This window comes from Rhododendron vialii, chromosome 10a (genome assembly GCF_030253575.1).
Source record: "Rhododendron vialii isolate Sample 1 chromosome 10a, ASM3025357v1".
NCBI classification, from domain to species: Eukaryota; Viridiplantae; Streptophyta; class Magnoliopsida; order Ericales; family Ericaceae; genus Rhododendron; species Rhododendron vialii.
The window spans coordinates 17,552,543-17,567,914 of NC_080566.1; positions in this window are offsets into that span (position 1 = coordinate 17,552,543).

Consider the following 15,372-nt stretch of genomic DNA (forward strand, 5'->3'; position numbering starts at 1 on the left):
ATACCAAGAACATGAAAAACTGATCAACACAGAATTAGTTATGATTTTTGGAATATGGACTGATACACATGTTTCGAAATCTGGGCAGAGCCATCTTCTTTTTATTTCTGGAAACTATCCTATTAAGTTAAGAATCTGATATTTTTACTGAGAATAATAATTTACGTTACAAAACTTTGAGAGTTGGTTTCAATATTTTTGGAGTTGAAATGAATTAGTCAAGGATTTTCTATGAAGACATGTTTGGCTGTCCTGTTTTTCTGTAGAACAGCTTGTTCTTTTGAAATTTGGAGAATATTTAGTTGATAACTAATCTTTCAATTTTTACAGTAGATACACATGGATGTTACGCAAGTTTGGGCGCTGGTTTGAGTATTTTTGGACCTTATATGAATAAGTTATGATTTTTCAAAGTAAGGGTGACAGATTTTAGTAAATGAACAAAGTATTGTTTTTATTTCTTAAATGAACAAAATATTTTTTCAGTCTTTTCATTACTTTAGACGGAAATACTAACAGTTCCAAACCAGTCTTAAGTACAAGGGGTGCGAGTGATTAAAAATGAAGTAGAGGGGGTGTAGTTAAAAAACGACCAAAGTACAAGTGGTGTATCTGAAATTTACCCAAAAAAAAACAAACGTCCTAAAACTTGTTGGATTGTGTCTTACATCGCCTAGACATGTCTCATCTGTGCTGGTAATAAGGCTCCAATTTTCCTCTTCTTAACATCTAGGTTTTAAGGAGTAGTGTGGGTTAAGCTTTTCAACTTAGTATCAAAACTTGGTTGGTCGGGCCTTTGTTTGCTAGACCGTTGTCTGGTTGCCATGTGCTATGATCCAGGAGGGTGTGTTGGAATGTGTCACATATCGCCTGGATATGCCCCATCTGTGTGCTGATTATAAGGCTCCCGTTTCCTTCTTCTTAACATCTAAGTTTTAAGGAGTAGTGTGGGCTAGACTTTTCAACTTGGTATCAGAGCTTGGTCGGTTGGGCCTTTGTTTGGTGGACCATTGTCTAATTGCCATGTGTTGTGGTCCAAGAGGGTGTGTTGGAATGTATCCCACATCGCCTGAACATACCTATCTGTGCTGGTTATAAGGCTCTAGATTTCCTTTTTAACACCTAAGTTTTAAGTAGTAGTGTGGGCTTGTCAACTAAACTTTCACATTTCTTTTCCACATAGAAGTAAATATTCACGCATATATGCATCTAGATTGCAATCATTATGTAAGTGAGATAGTCTCACCTATGGTGTCTCACCAGTACTATGGTCCATAATCCATATGAAGACACTGATTTTTGAATAGTACACCGCCCAAGGGGTCGTCTACCAATCCAAGCAATTCATCCTTTAGCATACGCACAGCTAGTCAACATACGTACTATCTTGACTCTTGAGGCAACATAGCTTGTGATATTATCATTGCATCATATAACCAAATATTTGCATACACAACTTTTATAAGTAAATCAGGAGTGGCGCAACAATTCTAAAACAGGAAACAGAGACCAGCTTAATTAGTCAGGAATCTTAGGACGCACGCAAGCACAAGTTATTAAAAATTATGTATTAGAGAAAACACCTGCCTCCAAAAAGCAGGGAGGGAAAGCAAATATTATTTTAGAATGTCATGTGATGCCCAGCCTAAGTGGTTCAAAAAGCAAACACCAGGAAAAATCAATTGCTTAGGTGCAGGTGGAAAGGGAAAAGACTATGGTATTAATGAACAAGGAGTGAAACTAAAATGGAACATAACCCTCCACTAATCCATAAACATACCTCAACTAAAAAGATTCCTAAGCACATAAACGATCACAACGTTCACAATCAACGACAAATTGTAAAAAAAACTGCCATTTCTTATGAATGTCACATGATGTGTCTCCCACAAAGCCTTCTAACACTAGAGTTGTTCTAGTTAATTATCATAATACAGTAAGGATGACTAAGCTGTATATAGCTTTCCCTTTCCAACTAATTCCATCTTCAAATCCTCACCAATCACCGCTAAAACTGAATTTCGTTAGAGTAAATACAAGTGAAAATTCAACATATTACCATCTGCAACCCATTTGCGCATAAAGACCGATTCAGCACATAAAAGATGTTCTCCCCACTTAGTATGCATGGTTGGCAACTTGTCAGCTATTTTTTTTTTTATGTTTTTTTAATTTAGCTGTTCTTATAAAAAATGTGAGAGGCTAGGTTTTGTGAGTAGCAATAGTAGAAGGGTTTCTTAATCTTTGAGGCTCTCTCAGTGTATTTTCTTTTCCTATTGTAATGATTTCATTTTTTTTTTTTTTTTAAAAGGACGTTTCCCCACAACACCCCATTAAACCTACTAAAATAAGTATGATTTAGTTACATTTTCAGAGATAATTTTTGTTCTTTTGAAGTACTAGTAAGTATCTTATTACCTGAAAACCAGAAGTGAGAGCCGACGAAATTTGCGTAATCTCCTACTTGTATAGTCACAATCTCCCTTATGTTTCCTGTCAGAAAATAGATACATGCATTAGCACCACATAAGTAAAAAACCACGTCGAATTTACTGTATCAAATTACTGAAGCTGCGTTTACCCACTAGACCTCAACCATACTACTCCATGTTTAAACATCTTATTACGATTATAAAAATAAAAATAGCAAAATGGAAGAAATAGACGACCCAAGCGGAGAGAGAGAGAGAGGGAGGTATCTGGTTTTTGTTAACTCAAGAGAGGGTCCTAGTTTTCATTTTTGAACTAAAGAGAGGTACATGTTCTCGATACTGGTAAGATTCGGGCAAATTCTGATCGGAGCGTATCCGGACTCGGATCCCCTGTCCCAATGTCCATGTCCCTCTTCTCTATCCCACTCTTGAAACGATGACACGTGGACTCACTAGCAGAATCTATACAGTATAAAAGAACGGCAGGAATTGGGGTTGCAAGGGAGGACTAAGGGAAAGACAAAATTAACAAAATTTGGTGCAAAACTAACAAATGCGAAAAAAATTCAAACAATGACAAAATTTTCAAATTTAAGTTAAGTTCATAAGAATGTAGAGATTGGGGGTGCAGGGGAAGACAAAGGGAAGGATTGAGTGTGATATATGATCTTTTAGGTTTGCTAGTGAGTAGAGTACCCATGTCAAGAGCAAGACAAAGAATAGGGACAGGGAAATTGGGATACGGAATTCGAGTTAGGGATGGCAAAGTGAACCGTAACCAAAATTTTTGTAACGCCCCGAGCAGACCATTGGCCCAGTATCCTGATTTTGATCCATAGGCCACACCACATGGCCCAAATGCTTAAGCACAAGGTACTAGTGGTAGCCTACAAAATTTGTTATATGCCCAAGATCATCCATATAAACTTCCGATGTGGGACGGGTGTTACAATCTCCCCAAATTTATAGCATCGCGCCCTCGCGAGGGGTTAAGCACTATAATCACCGATACTAATCAAACCAATAACCAAATCCAACCAAACTCCAAAGGCTCATATGGTCGTGTACATGGATGACTTTGATACCCCACCTGTAACGTCCCAAGCAGACTACTGGCCCAATACCTTGATTTTGTTCCACAAGCCGCACCACATGGCCCAAAAGCTTAAGCACAAGGTACTAGTAGTAGCCCACAAGGTTTGTTGTATGCTCAAGATCATCCATGTAGACTTCCGATGTGGGACAGAGTGCTACAATTTTTCCCCAAACCATAACCAAAAAATTCCCCGTGTATGGGTATGGTTAAGGCCTTGGATAACCGAACGGGTATCAGTGCGGGTATAGTTTAGCAGATTCCCGAACCGAAACTATAATTACGAAATTATCCCTTCATATATATATAAGTGGTCGAAGTGTATATGTCCAAAAATTTAGGAACTGTATTGTTGCGTGTGTTAAAGGTAAGGACTTGGAGTGTGATAACCTTTTATTATTTATAAACAAAACAAAACATAACCCCCTCCCCCTCTCTCCATATCCCTAATCCCTCTATATCTAACATCCCTCATTTCCTCTCCGCGATTCACTTCGATTGTCCACCGCATGGTACTATGTGAAGCTTCCAAACCCAATGCGGCGCCGCTGTGTGAGCGATCAAAGGGGTTTAGAGTAGACCAGAGAAGATGATCGTTGCATCGCCGTCGTTGACCAGTTGGCCGCCAAGTTTGCTTTTCTCTCTCTCTCTCTCTCTCTCTCTCTCTCTCTGTTACAAACCCGCCCCAAAACGATTACCTTTTTTTCTCCTTTTTTTTTATAACAAAAAAAGTATGGTTTGGGTACCCAATCGGTTCGGGGATTACCCGAACCCCGAAGGTTAGGTTATGATTTCTTCTTGCTCTACCTGTTCGGGTATCGGGGCAGATATGGGTAGGGGTTCGGTTTCTGGGATCGGATACGGAATTCCCCATATCCGTCCCGATTGCCATCCCTAATTCAAGTCCCCAATTTTTATCTCTTGTGCCCATTCTCTATGCCAAGCTTAAAATGCTCCCAAAAGGGAGTCTTAGCCAAAAATCCGTCATATTTACATTTTTTAGCTTAAGGACAAGCATCTTTTGCAATCAAACACAAAGACAAATGTGTCTTTGAAAATGCTTTCGTGTGCCCTATGAAAGTGTCTAAATGTAAAAACCAAAATATGGGTCATAGATACCAGTTGGTATCAAAGCTTAGGGAATAGGTCTTACATGGGACTTGTTAGGTATGTGACTTTTGAGGTTATAGAAAGAAAAAAATTTGATTAGAGTTTGCAGTGGAAGCGTAGTTGAAACTTTTGAGGCCATAAGAATAATGGTTTTTGAGGTTATTAGGATGCCGAAATTTTGAGGTCATTAGAATATTAAATTTTGAGGATGAAATAATTTCCTAAGGTGGGAAGATTGTAACGACCCATATTTTGATGTTTACAATTATCATTATTTTTAGATTTCAAAAAAAAAAGAACTATTACTCTTGAGATGGTACAATAATATTATATGGAGCAAAGGTGTATTTGCCGTTTGAGAAACAAAAGAAGGAAAGAAAATAGAGGTGGTATTATGCATGGGTGTGTATAGGTGGCAAAATGTGGGCTTTTATAAGGGAAAGTGAGGTGTGCCCATATGTCTTAAAGAGCATGTGCTCCTGCCATCTGTATTAATATGAGAAAAGAAGGCAAAAACAAAACAAATTAAATTCTATTTATAAATGGAGGTCTCATGACGTATTAGAGGAAGAAATAAGTGAGTTTCAAGATAAAGAAAATAAAAAAATACTTTAGCTTTCATGGTCAGCCTTTCGGCTTTGAGGAATACTTGACAATTAATATTGATATTGAGCATGGGAATCAGTCTGTCATATTGGATCAGAACGACAACAATCGTACGTAATTTGAGGTACCGGGTAGTGTACAATACATTCCTAGCTAAATCTCTTTGCAAAGAGTACTGTTTTATAAATTCTCACGTATTTGTACTCCTTTGATCTCTAAGTTTATTGACTCGATTATTATCACTTTTAGTATCGTGACATACAAAAAGTATTTGGCTGAAAGCCATAGAACAAATTGGTACATGTACAAGCCCCTCGGGTCAAAGAAATATGAAAGATGTATGATTGACTGCTCTACGAGGAGTCTAGAATATTTATGTAACGCCCTGAATTTTGGGTACGTTAAAAAGACAATTTCATTAAAAACCTCAAAATAGAGTCACAATTTATTGATAACCTCAAAATAGAGTCTGGCTCTTCTTACAACAAATACTCTCACAAGAGTTCAATATTTACACAAATGAAAGGGGTTCTAAGGTTCCTAACTACAGCTCCTCAGCTCCAAAAGTCTCCACGGTGATCTGCTTACCCTGATCATCTACAAAATTTGACACATTATACCGGCGTCGCCACCCATATAATATGTCAGGGTCACCAAAAAAGCAACACCGTGAGCTACAAAGCTCAACAGAGTAATCCCATACCCGCTAACCCATAACTTATAAACAACAGGAAATGACACATCGATTTCCACATGATACATATATACGCAGCTTAACAATGACACATCCACATTCGTTAATCAACTATCATTGGTGTCCAAGAGTTTCGTGTTTCTCCTACGCGACTCATCGTAGACCGTGTCAACATTTTCATTTACAAAACAATCTTTCAAAAACCATTTGTTTAGCACACACAATTTACAAAATCATTTGCATTGGCTCCGTACCGCGGATAACCAAGCTACACACCCAACCTCAGTTCCGCCGTTCCGGACTCCCGAGTATCCTCACAATGGTTCCGCCGTCCCGGGTTCCCATTGGCACACAAAAATATTTGCATTGGCTCCGTACCGCGGATAACCAAGCTACACACCCAACCTCGGTTCCGCCGTTCCGGACTCCCGAGTATCCTCACAATGGTTCCGCCGTCCCGGGTTCCCATTGGCACACAAAACTTGCATTGGCTCCTCTCCGCGGATAACCAAGCCATATTACCAATGAGGCTACCACGTCCGGCCGCATTGGCAATCTTCACAATGGACTACCAAGTCTGGCCACATTACGAGTTTTCATACACACAACGGGCTACCAAGTCCGGCCACGTTGCGGTTTTCACAATCCACGCAATGGGCTACCAAGTCCGGCCACATTATGAGTTTTCATACACACAACGGGCTACCAAGTCCGGCAACATTGCGGTTTTCACAATCCACACGATGGGCTACCACGTCCGGCCACATCGTGGGTTTCCATACACACAATGGGCTACCAAGTCCGGCCACATTGCGGTTTCAAAACACATCACCCTTTTCAAATGTTTCTTTTACACACGCACACAACTCACATAATGCCACCCAAAAATCGGTCATTATGTAGTTTCAAAATATTTTCTTCCTCGAAAAATATTTCCTTCATTAACCACACCCTAGGTGTCATGTTTCTATTTTCTTGACTCTCGTGTCTCGTTACATGCAAAGACTCCGCGGTAGGACAAACGTAAGCATGAATCATCCTAACGAGATCATCCAATTCTATATTACTTTATCACGCTCAATCACTACTTATAGCATAACGCCACATGTACGGACGCCCTTGGAGTGTATCACTTATGCTTTATTCAAAGCACAACGCCACATGTACGGACGTCTTTGGAGTGAAATCACTTGTGCTTTATCACATACCACAAGTAATACAAGCAACTCATATACGCATACTCATAACTATCTTAAAGATCAAAATACGAATACTTCTAATCAAACGATAAGTACGTAAATAAAGATAACCTACTTTATACTTGGGTTGGAAGGCAAAGAGATCCTACTTATACTTAGGGAAGTGAGTAGAGGTATTCTACCTTACTTCTTGGCGGTAGTCGGCTACGGAAGGTATGTCGGCTATCGGAAAGTACGTCGGTGGTCGGGCGGAGTAACTTCCTACGGTGGTCTCCGGTAGCTTCGAAAGAGAAAGGTTTCTCTCGAAACTTCTACTTGACTATTACTACTACTACTTTTGGATCGAGAGGGTGGTCGAGTGGCGGTATAGTGGCGGCCTAGGTTGAGTTTCTTGAAGAACTCAAGAACTACTCAAGAACATGAAGAACAAAAGAAAGAACAAAGAAAGAACAAGAATTTCTAGAGAGAGAAGTTGCTAGGTGAAGGTGTGAGTTCAATGCTTGGAATGGGGTCCTATTTATAGAAAAACCTTGGCTCTCTCTCCTCTCTTCATGGCCGGCCCCCCCTCTCTCTCTCTCTCTCCCTCAAATTTTGACACATGGCATGCACTTATGGAAGATCAAAAGCTAAACCCTAGGTTTGCATGGCTAGGTTAGGCTAAATGGTAGACTTGCATGGCTAGATTGTACCAAGGATTGATCTTTGGGAGATTTGTTGGAAGATTTGGAGACAATGGGTACAAGATTTGGTCATAAAACAAATATGGAAGTACAAATGGGGAGTTAAGTTTGGTTAGGGAAAAGATTCTCCAAGGATGGAGAAAGATCAAGGAAAGATCAAGCATGGTACAACCAACCTTCCTTTCTCCTCTCTCTCTCTCTCTCTCTCTCTCAAGTACACACACACACACACACACACACACACACATATATATATATATAAACAAGGAAGAATAAGAAAGTACAAGATTCACAAAATCAAATATCAAATAAAGAATTACAATTTAGGCACATGTTGATTAAATAAATAAACTAGGGTACTTTGTAATCTAGGTAGATCACACCTCCCATTAAACAAATCCAATTGGGTACAAAACCCCAATAAAATAATAAAAGGGTACTTAAGAAAATCTTAGGCTTTAAAGGCTACTAAGTACTTTTATAATAAAATAAAAATACTTCATCACATGGGTTTTAAGAAAAAGACTAGTTTAATAGATTCATGTACTTGGTTGAAAGAATAAGGCTATTACCCAATGGATAATAAAATCCCTAACGGTTAATAACCAAAGGATAATAAGGTAAGAGTACTTTAAATATTAAACTAAGTCTTTGAAAAAGACTACATGTCCTTTTTATTATTACACATGCTTATATATAAATGTACTTACCAAATAAAATAAGGGAAAGGCTTTTGTCCAATGGGTAAAGATTACCCTAACGGTTATTGTCCAATGGTCCAAGGTTACTTGGGTACTTTTATTAGAAAAAATAATCAAAAGTACTTTTCAAAATAATTATAAAAGTCTATTCAAGTACTTTGCTCAAAACCCCTTTAATATAAAGAATTAGGTTTCTATTATCCAATGGATAATAGTTCCCCTAACTTTTATTGTCCAATGGACAAAGAATAAAACCAAATTAATAAAAGTAAATAAATAAGTAATTTCTAGGGTTGAAAAAGGTTGACTAGTCAAATCAACTTTATTGGAAGGTTCCCTAGTCACATCGGTACTTTATTTGGTCAAAAGGCTCTATTATCCAATGGTCACTAACTTCCCTAACGGTTATTACCCAATGGATAATAGTTTTCCTTGCGGTTAATAACCATTGGACAAAAGAGTACAAGTACCATTTATTTTAAAATAAGATTTTGAAAGACTACATGTACTTTTATAATAAAAAGTTTATTATCCAATGGACAAAAATTACCCTTGTGGTTATTATCCAATAGATAATGGAGGGGTGGGAGAATCCCCAATAAACAAAGAATAAATGTACTTTGCACAAGTTTTTATAAACCATTAAAATACTATATCTTGTACTTACCAAAATATTTTAATAGGAAGCCTATTGTCCAATGGATAAAGATTACCCTAACCATTATGGACCAATGGGTAATGGCAAGGGTTCAAAAGGTCCAACTAGTAACTAGGTAAGTTGGTTGCTCGGTTCCTCCAAGTAGTCGGTTGGAAATTAACTAAATTGGTCACGTAGGTTTTTCTAGTCAAGAGTTTATCCAAGGACCAAAATCTAACTGCGACGAATATTTAACAAGAAATCATATAACACTCAAGAGAAAATAAGTAATTTAAATAAAATTCAAATATTTAACGAAATTTTTATTGACCAAAATTCGGGATCGTTACAATTTATGTAATATCCCAAAATTTTTATTAAATAAAAATTTCGTGATATTATTGACTGCCCCTCGGGTCCTCTTTTTTTCCAAAATTAAGACCTTATATTCCTATGATATATAAGATACATGTGCATGTACTCCACATATGCACACACCTCACACCATCACGTGCACACACTTTCAAATAAAGACACGCCACAATTGCAAGCAAATTTCATTATTTTTAATATATGGGATATTCCGGGGAATGTTTTTATATGTACTTGATTGAGAAAACGAGAATGCTAGGTACACTACACACCACTGCACATTTACACTGCAGTCACTTGCAACCCACCCTAGGCCCACAAAATATAGAAAAATGCCCTTAAAGTTTAAAATATTTTTTTAGGGGCTCTGTAAAAAATCAGTTCAATATGATATCGGTAAGTATTTTTAAACTGTTTAACTATTTAGTTTCACTCTACGAATTCTGAATAAATACTTAACAGTATTGGTAGGAGTTGGTGGATCTTCTTAGCATTAAGGTTTTAACTTTAGACCCTGTAACGCCCCTAATTTTGGGTACGTTAAATAGACAATTTTATTGGAATTTCAAAATAGAGTCTGGCTCATTATTACATCACAACCTCCATAAGAGTACTTTCATTACAAAAGGGAGGAAAACTAGGGTTCCTAACTACAGCTCCGCCTGCTCCTCCATCCTAGCCAACTCTTCAGCTCCAAAGGCCTCCAAGGTGTACACCTCACCTTGATTATCTACAAGTCTGACACATTATATCAGTATCGCCACCAGTATAATATGTCAGGGTCACCAAAGGTAACACCATGAGCTACGAGAGCTCAATAGAATAATCCATACCCACTAACCCTTTAATTACAAACATTAAATCATAATATTAACGATTTCTACATAGTACATGCATATCTAATAAAACAGTTCACAATGACACATCCACATTTACTATTCAAACTAACGTTGGTATCCATATTTTTTGAGTTTCTCCTACGCGACTCGTCGTGGACTGTGTCTCCATTTATCCCTTACCAAATCAACATTTCCAAAATCGTTTTAACACATCCAACCTCTATTCCGCCATTCCGGTCTCCCTAGTATTCTCACAATGGTTCTGCCGCACCGGGTTCCCATTGGCACACAAAAACATTGAATTTGGCATTGGCTCCTCTCCACGGATAACCAATCCACAATTCAAAACCCCCGGTTCCGCCGTTCCGGGTTCCCGAGTATCTTCACAATGGTTCCGCCACTCCGGATTCCCATGTGGGTTTTCAAAAATCATTAAACCAATTGTGTTGGCTCCTCTCCGCTGATAACTAAACCACAATTCATCCCTCGGTTCCGCTGCTCCGGGTTCCCATTGGGTTTTCGAAAATAGTTTACACACGCACTCCTCACAATAGGCTACTAAGTCCAGCCACATTGCAGTTTTCAAAACATTTCTCTTTCGCAAATCACATCATTCCATTAACCACACCATAGGTGTCATGTTTCTACTTTCTCGATTTCTGTGTCTCGTTTTCATGCAACGACTCCGCGGTAGGACTTTTCACATACGTAATCATAAATCATTCATTGTAATCTTGAACTAAACTAGGAAGATCATCCAACTCTATATTACTAATCATGCTCAAATCACCACTTAAAGCATAATGCCAAATGTACGGACGCCTTTGGAATGAAAATCATTTATGCCTTAGCACACAACAAGACAAGTAATTCTAACAATTATGTATACATGCTCTTAACTATCCTAAGATCAAAATACGAATACTTCTAATCAAGCAATAAATTTTATCTTTCAAGAACCGTTCTTTCCTCATTTGAGGGAAGTTCAAAACAACACATATTTACTAGAGCAAAAGTCAATTATTCCAACATGTTCATACTTCCATTAGCAAAAAAATAAGTTTGTTAACTATCATGCATTCCAAACATTGTAAGCAATAAACAACTTTATATACTTAGAGAAAATGAGGACGGAAAAATCTACGTATACTTAAAGTTAGAGAGTAAGGACATTCTACCGTTCTTCTTGGCGGTAGGGCAGCTACAGGAAAGTAATTCGACTATCGGACGGAGTGACTTCCTAAGGAAAGCTTCCGGTATTTTCGAAAGAGAAAGGTTTCTCTCGAAACTAAATCTTGACTACACTACTAAACTTTTATGGATTGAAGGGTGGTCAAGTGGTGGTTTAGTGGCGGCCTAGGATGAGTTTCTTGAAGAACTCAAGAAGAACTCAAGAACAAATGAAGAATAAGCAAGAACAAGGGAAGAACACAAGCTTTTCTAGAGAGAGAAGTTGAAGGATGAAGGTGTGAGTTGAATGCTTGGACAAGGGTCCTATTTATAGGAAAAATGAAGCTCCTCTCCCCCTCTCCTTGGCCAAATTTCCCTCTCTCTCTTTCTCCCATGGATTTGCTCCATTGTGTAGTCAAATCACATCTTTAGGCATGCCATGCCTTGTCATCCAATTTTAGGTTCGAAATCTAGGTTATCATGAAGGGTTTTTGGCTTGTCTTGTCCTAGGTTGAGTTGCTTGCAAGGAAGATCAAAATCATGGGCTAGGTTTATGATTAAAGTAGCCTAGAATGGGTTGTCAAGTCATAAATAGGCTTAAGGCTAAAGGGGTTGCTTGGAGTGCACAACACACAAGCACACACCTCACTCTCTCTCTCACTCCCGGCCTCTCTCCCTCTCTCTCCTCTCGGCTTTCTCTCTCTCTCTCTTGTACCAAGTACATATATATAAGTCTATATAAGTACACCAAAGACTAAGAGGTCTAGCTTACTAGGTCTAGGAAAAGAGTAAGGATTATGGGCTTTCAAGTGACAACTCAAAAAAAATGGTTAAGGCTAGGTTTACTTCTTTTGGAAGCAAAATAATGGCTTTCTATGGTCCAAAGATTCTTATATGACTTGTCTTGTTAAATCTAGGCTTTCAATGGCAAGACTAACTTCTATTACCCAAGGGATATAATTTTCCCTAGTAGTTATTGTCCAATAGATAAAGGGGAAATGATGATAGGTATGGTTTTGTTGTGACTAGTCATGAAGTATAATGATTACTACTCTAGGTCTAAAAGGTTCAAGTAGAATTGGAAAGGTTCATAGGGTTCGCCTAGGTTAGGGGAAAGTGACTAAGTGAAATGATAGTTAAGTTTCTCTAACTAATTGGTTGGAAGCTAATTCTACTTGCCAAGTAGGATTTCTAATCAAGAAATATAATTTTAAGACCTTATTTCATTTATAAGAAAAATATACAAGTGCTTCTATAAGCATACTTGTCTTTAGAAAATGACTAGATTGTCCGGTGTAAAAAGATATAATTTTATAAGTCTCAAATCTAATTATGACGGATTATTAAGATTTAAAAAAGGAATTTTAAAAGCAAATCCAAGTAATTAAATTAAATTTTAAATATTTAACGAAATTTTTATTTACCAAAAAATTAGGGTCGTTACATACCCTTTTCTTGGTCTCTGCTTAGGGTGGATTTGGATTAAAAAGTTAAGTGATTTATGTTTTTGTCTTTATTCAAAAAAAATTCATTTGTTTGTTTTGCGTCAAATTTTTGTGATTTATTGATTCGTCACGATGAGAGAAATTGAAAAAGTAAAAAATTTTGATCGAAACTGATAATTTTTTTGAATAAAGACAAAAATAAGTCAATAAGACGGTTATTTTTACTTATTTTTGTCTCTTTGAAAAAATTATGAGTTTCGGTAAAAAAAATTTACTTTTCCGATTCATCTCATCGAGATGAATAAATAAGCTACAAAAGTTTGATACAAAACTAACAAATGCGAAAAAATTTGAATAAAGACAAAAAAAAATTCAGTCAAAATGACTTTTAAGCCAAATTGGCCATTAATTCTTTTACCTTTTTTGATTTGTTCTCTTGAATGAAGGTCTCAACGAGACAAAAAAAAGCTGTTTTTTTTTTTCACGGAAAAAACAAACTGATTAATGACAATCCAACACGTAGAAGAATTTATCAAATAACCGGCTTGCAATTCAGCAACTGGTTGATCCGAGGGATTCAGCTTCTTCAAATGAGCTTTGCTTCATCGAACAACAACCGGCTTGCAATCAAGTGGACGCTCTCCCTGCAAAACATTGTTAGAGGAGTAGTCAGTTTGACAAAAAATTTACAATTATAACAACATATCGGGGTTTATAAATTGTCGAATTGTTACAAGTGTTTACTTACATTGTTTTGTCATATACAAGGACGGAACCAGGATTTTACCTTAGCAGTGGCGAAATGTATACTAAAAAAATTTAGTGATGGCGAGACTATATAAGTTGGGCATAAATTTTTTTTTTACATATAATAATTGCATTTTTTAAAATTCTTGTCGTAGCGGTCGCCGTTACTAGACCCCCTGATCCCATCTTTGGCCATATAGCATGGGACCGGTGAAATTGCCGAAACCGCAATAAACTACCATCAATGGATCCCTCCTTAATAATGTCCTCATGCTCCATAACCTTAAGTACATAAACAATAATATATTTATATATTATATTCAATGATAAAGCAATGAATTAATATATCATCTTCAATCTTCACAACGGAGGAAAAAATGCAATAATCAATGAAATTTAAAATATAGGATGATTTGATTCCAGCTTTTAATTACTTTGTATACATTAATACAAAAGACCATTTTGTACTACAAAGTGACAGACTTTTTCTCATCCATTCTTTAGCCATTATTATTATTATTATTATTTTGTCACTTATAGAGCCTGATAGCTACATATATACACAGTCCTTCGACCTAGCAAACAACTATATACTTGTAACATTTGGTTATCAATGCACAATCTAGGGCCCCCACTAGGTATAACATCGTGCAGCCACCAGTACTACACACACTCGGCTCACAAGTCAAGAACGAACCTAAAACTTAGACCAGATCTTATAGTGTATTGCTATTGTTAGTAGTTATCAGATTTATGTAACGAGTGGGTTGGCTGTAATGTTCGGTTCATTTTCAAACATTTTGTACCTAATCTTACTATTGGCGCTCCTATCATTCAAAGCCTTATAAATCTGATAACTAAACATTGAAGTCCAACAAGTAATAATCGTTGAATGGGTGTGGTGTGCAGGGTACTGGGCAGGGTAGCCTTGTCAGATGCCGACATCTCCAGTTCGAGCCTCTTCTCGATTTCTAGTCCCTTTTGTAGTAGGTGTTCTTTTAGAAGTGGGTATTATGCTTGTTCTCTGGGTTTGTTGGAGTATTAGTTTCTTGGTTTGTTTATCCCATCTCTGGAGTCTGTGGTATCTGGTAGTTGGTTGAGGGCGGGTTGTTTTCTGGCGAGCCTTAGGCTTGGATGAGGGAGTATTAGGCCGGAAGGATTGGGCGTGGTGTGCAGGGTGGGGCCCTCTGTCGGATGCCGACATCTCTGGTTCGAGCCTCTTCTTGGTTCCTTGTTCCTCTGTAGTAGCTGTTCAGCTTCCCTTGATGCCGTTTTGCCTTGTTGCTACTTGTCCTCAGTGCTGGTTATCATCTGGTCACCTCTGGCCGTGACTATTTATTTCATTTCCTAGCCTGGCGGGATGTGCCAAGTAGTAGTAGTTCAATTTCAATTTCAAGTTATTACTAATCGGTTCACTTCATATCATATCCCATTGTACGATCCTTCTGCTTAGATGGATAGTGCAACGGGGATATGGTCTCAGCACACATGGCGCTTTTGTTATGTTATTTACTCTACCTTACTCTCAATGCGGCCGGTTGTGCATGGGGTTATCGCACTTTTTTCAATCTCTTTTTTTTTTCCTCCTGGGGTATGCCCCTTGTAGGCTGTACATTCGGTTAATCTTTTTTTAATTTCAAGCTAATT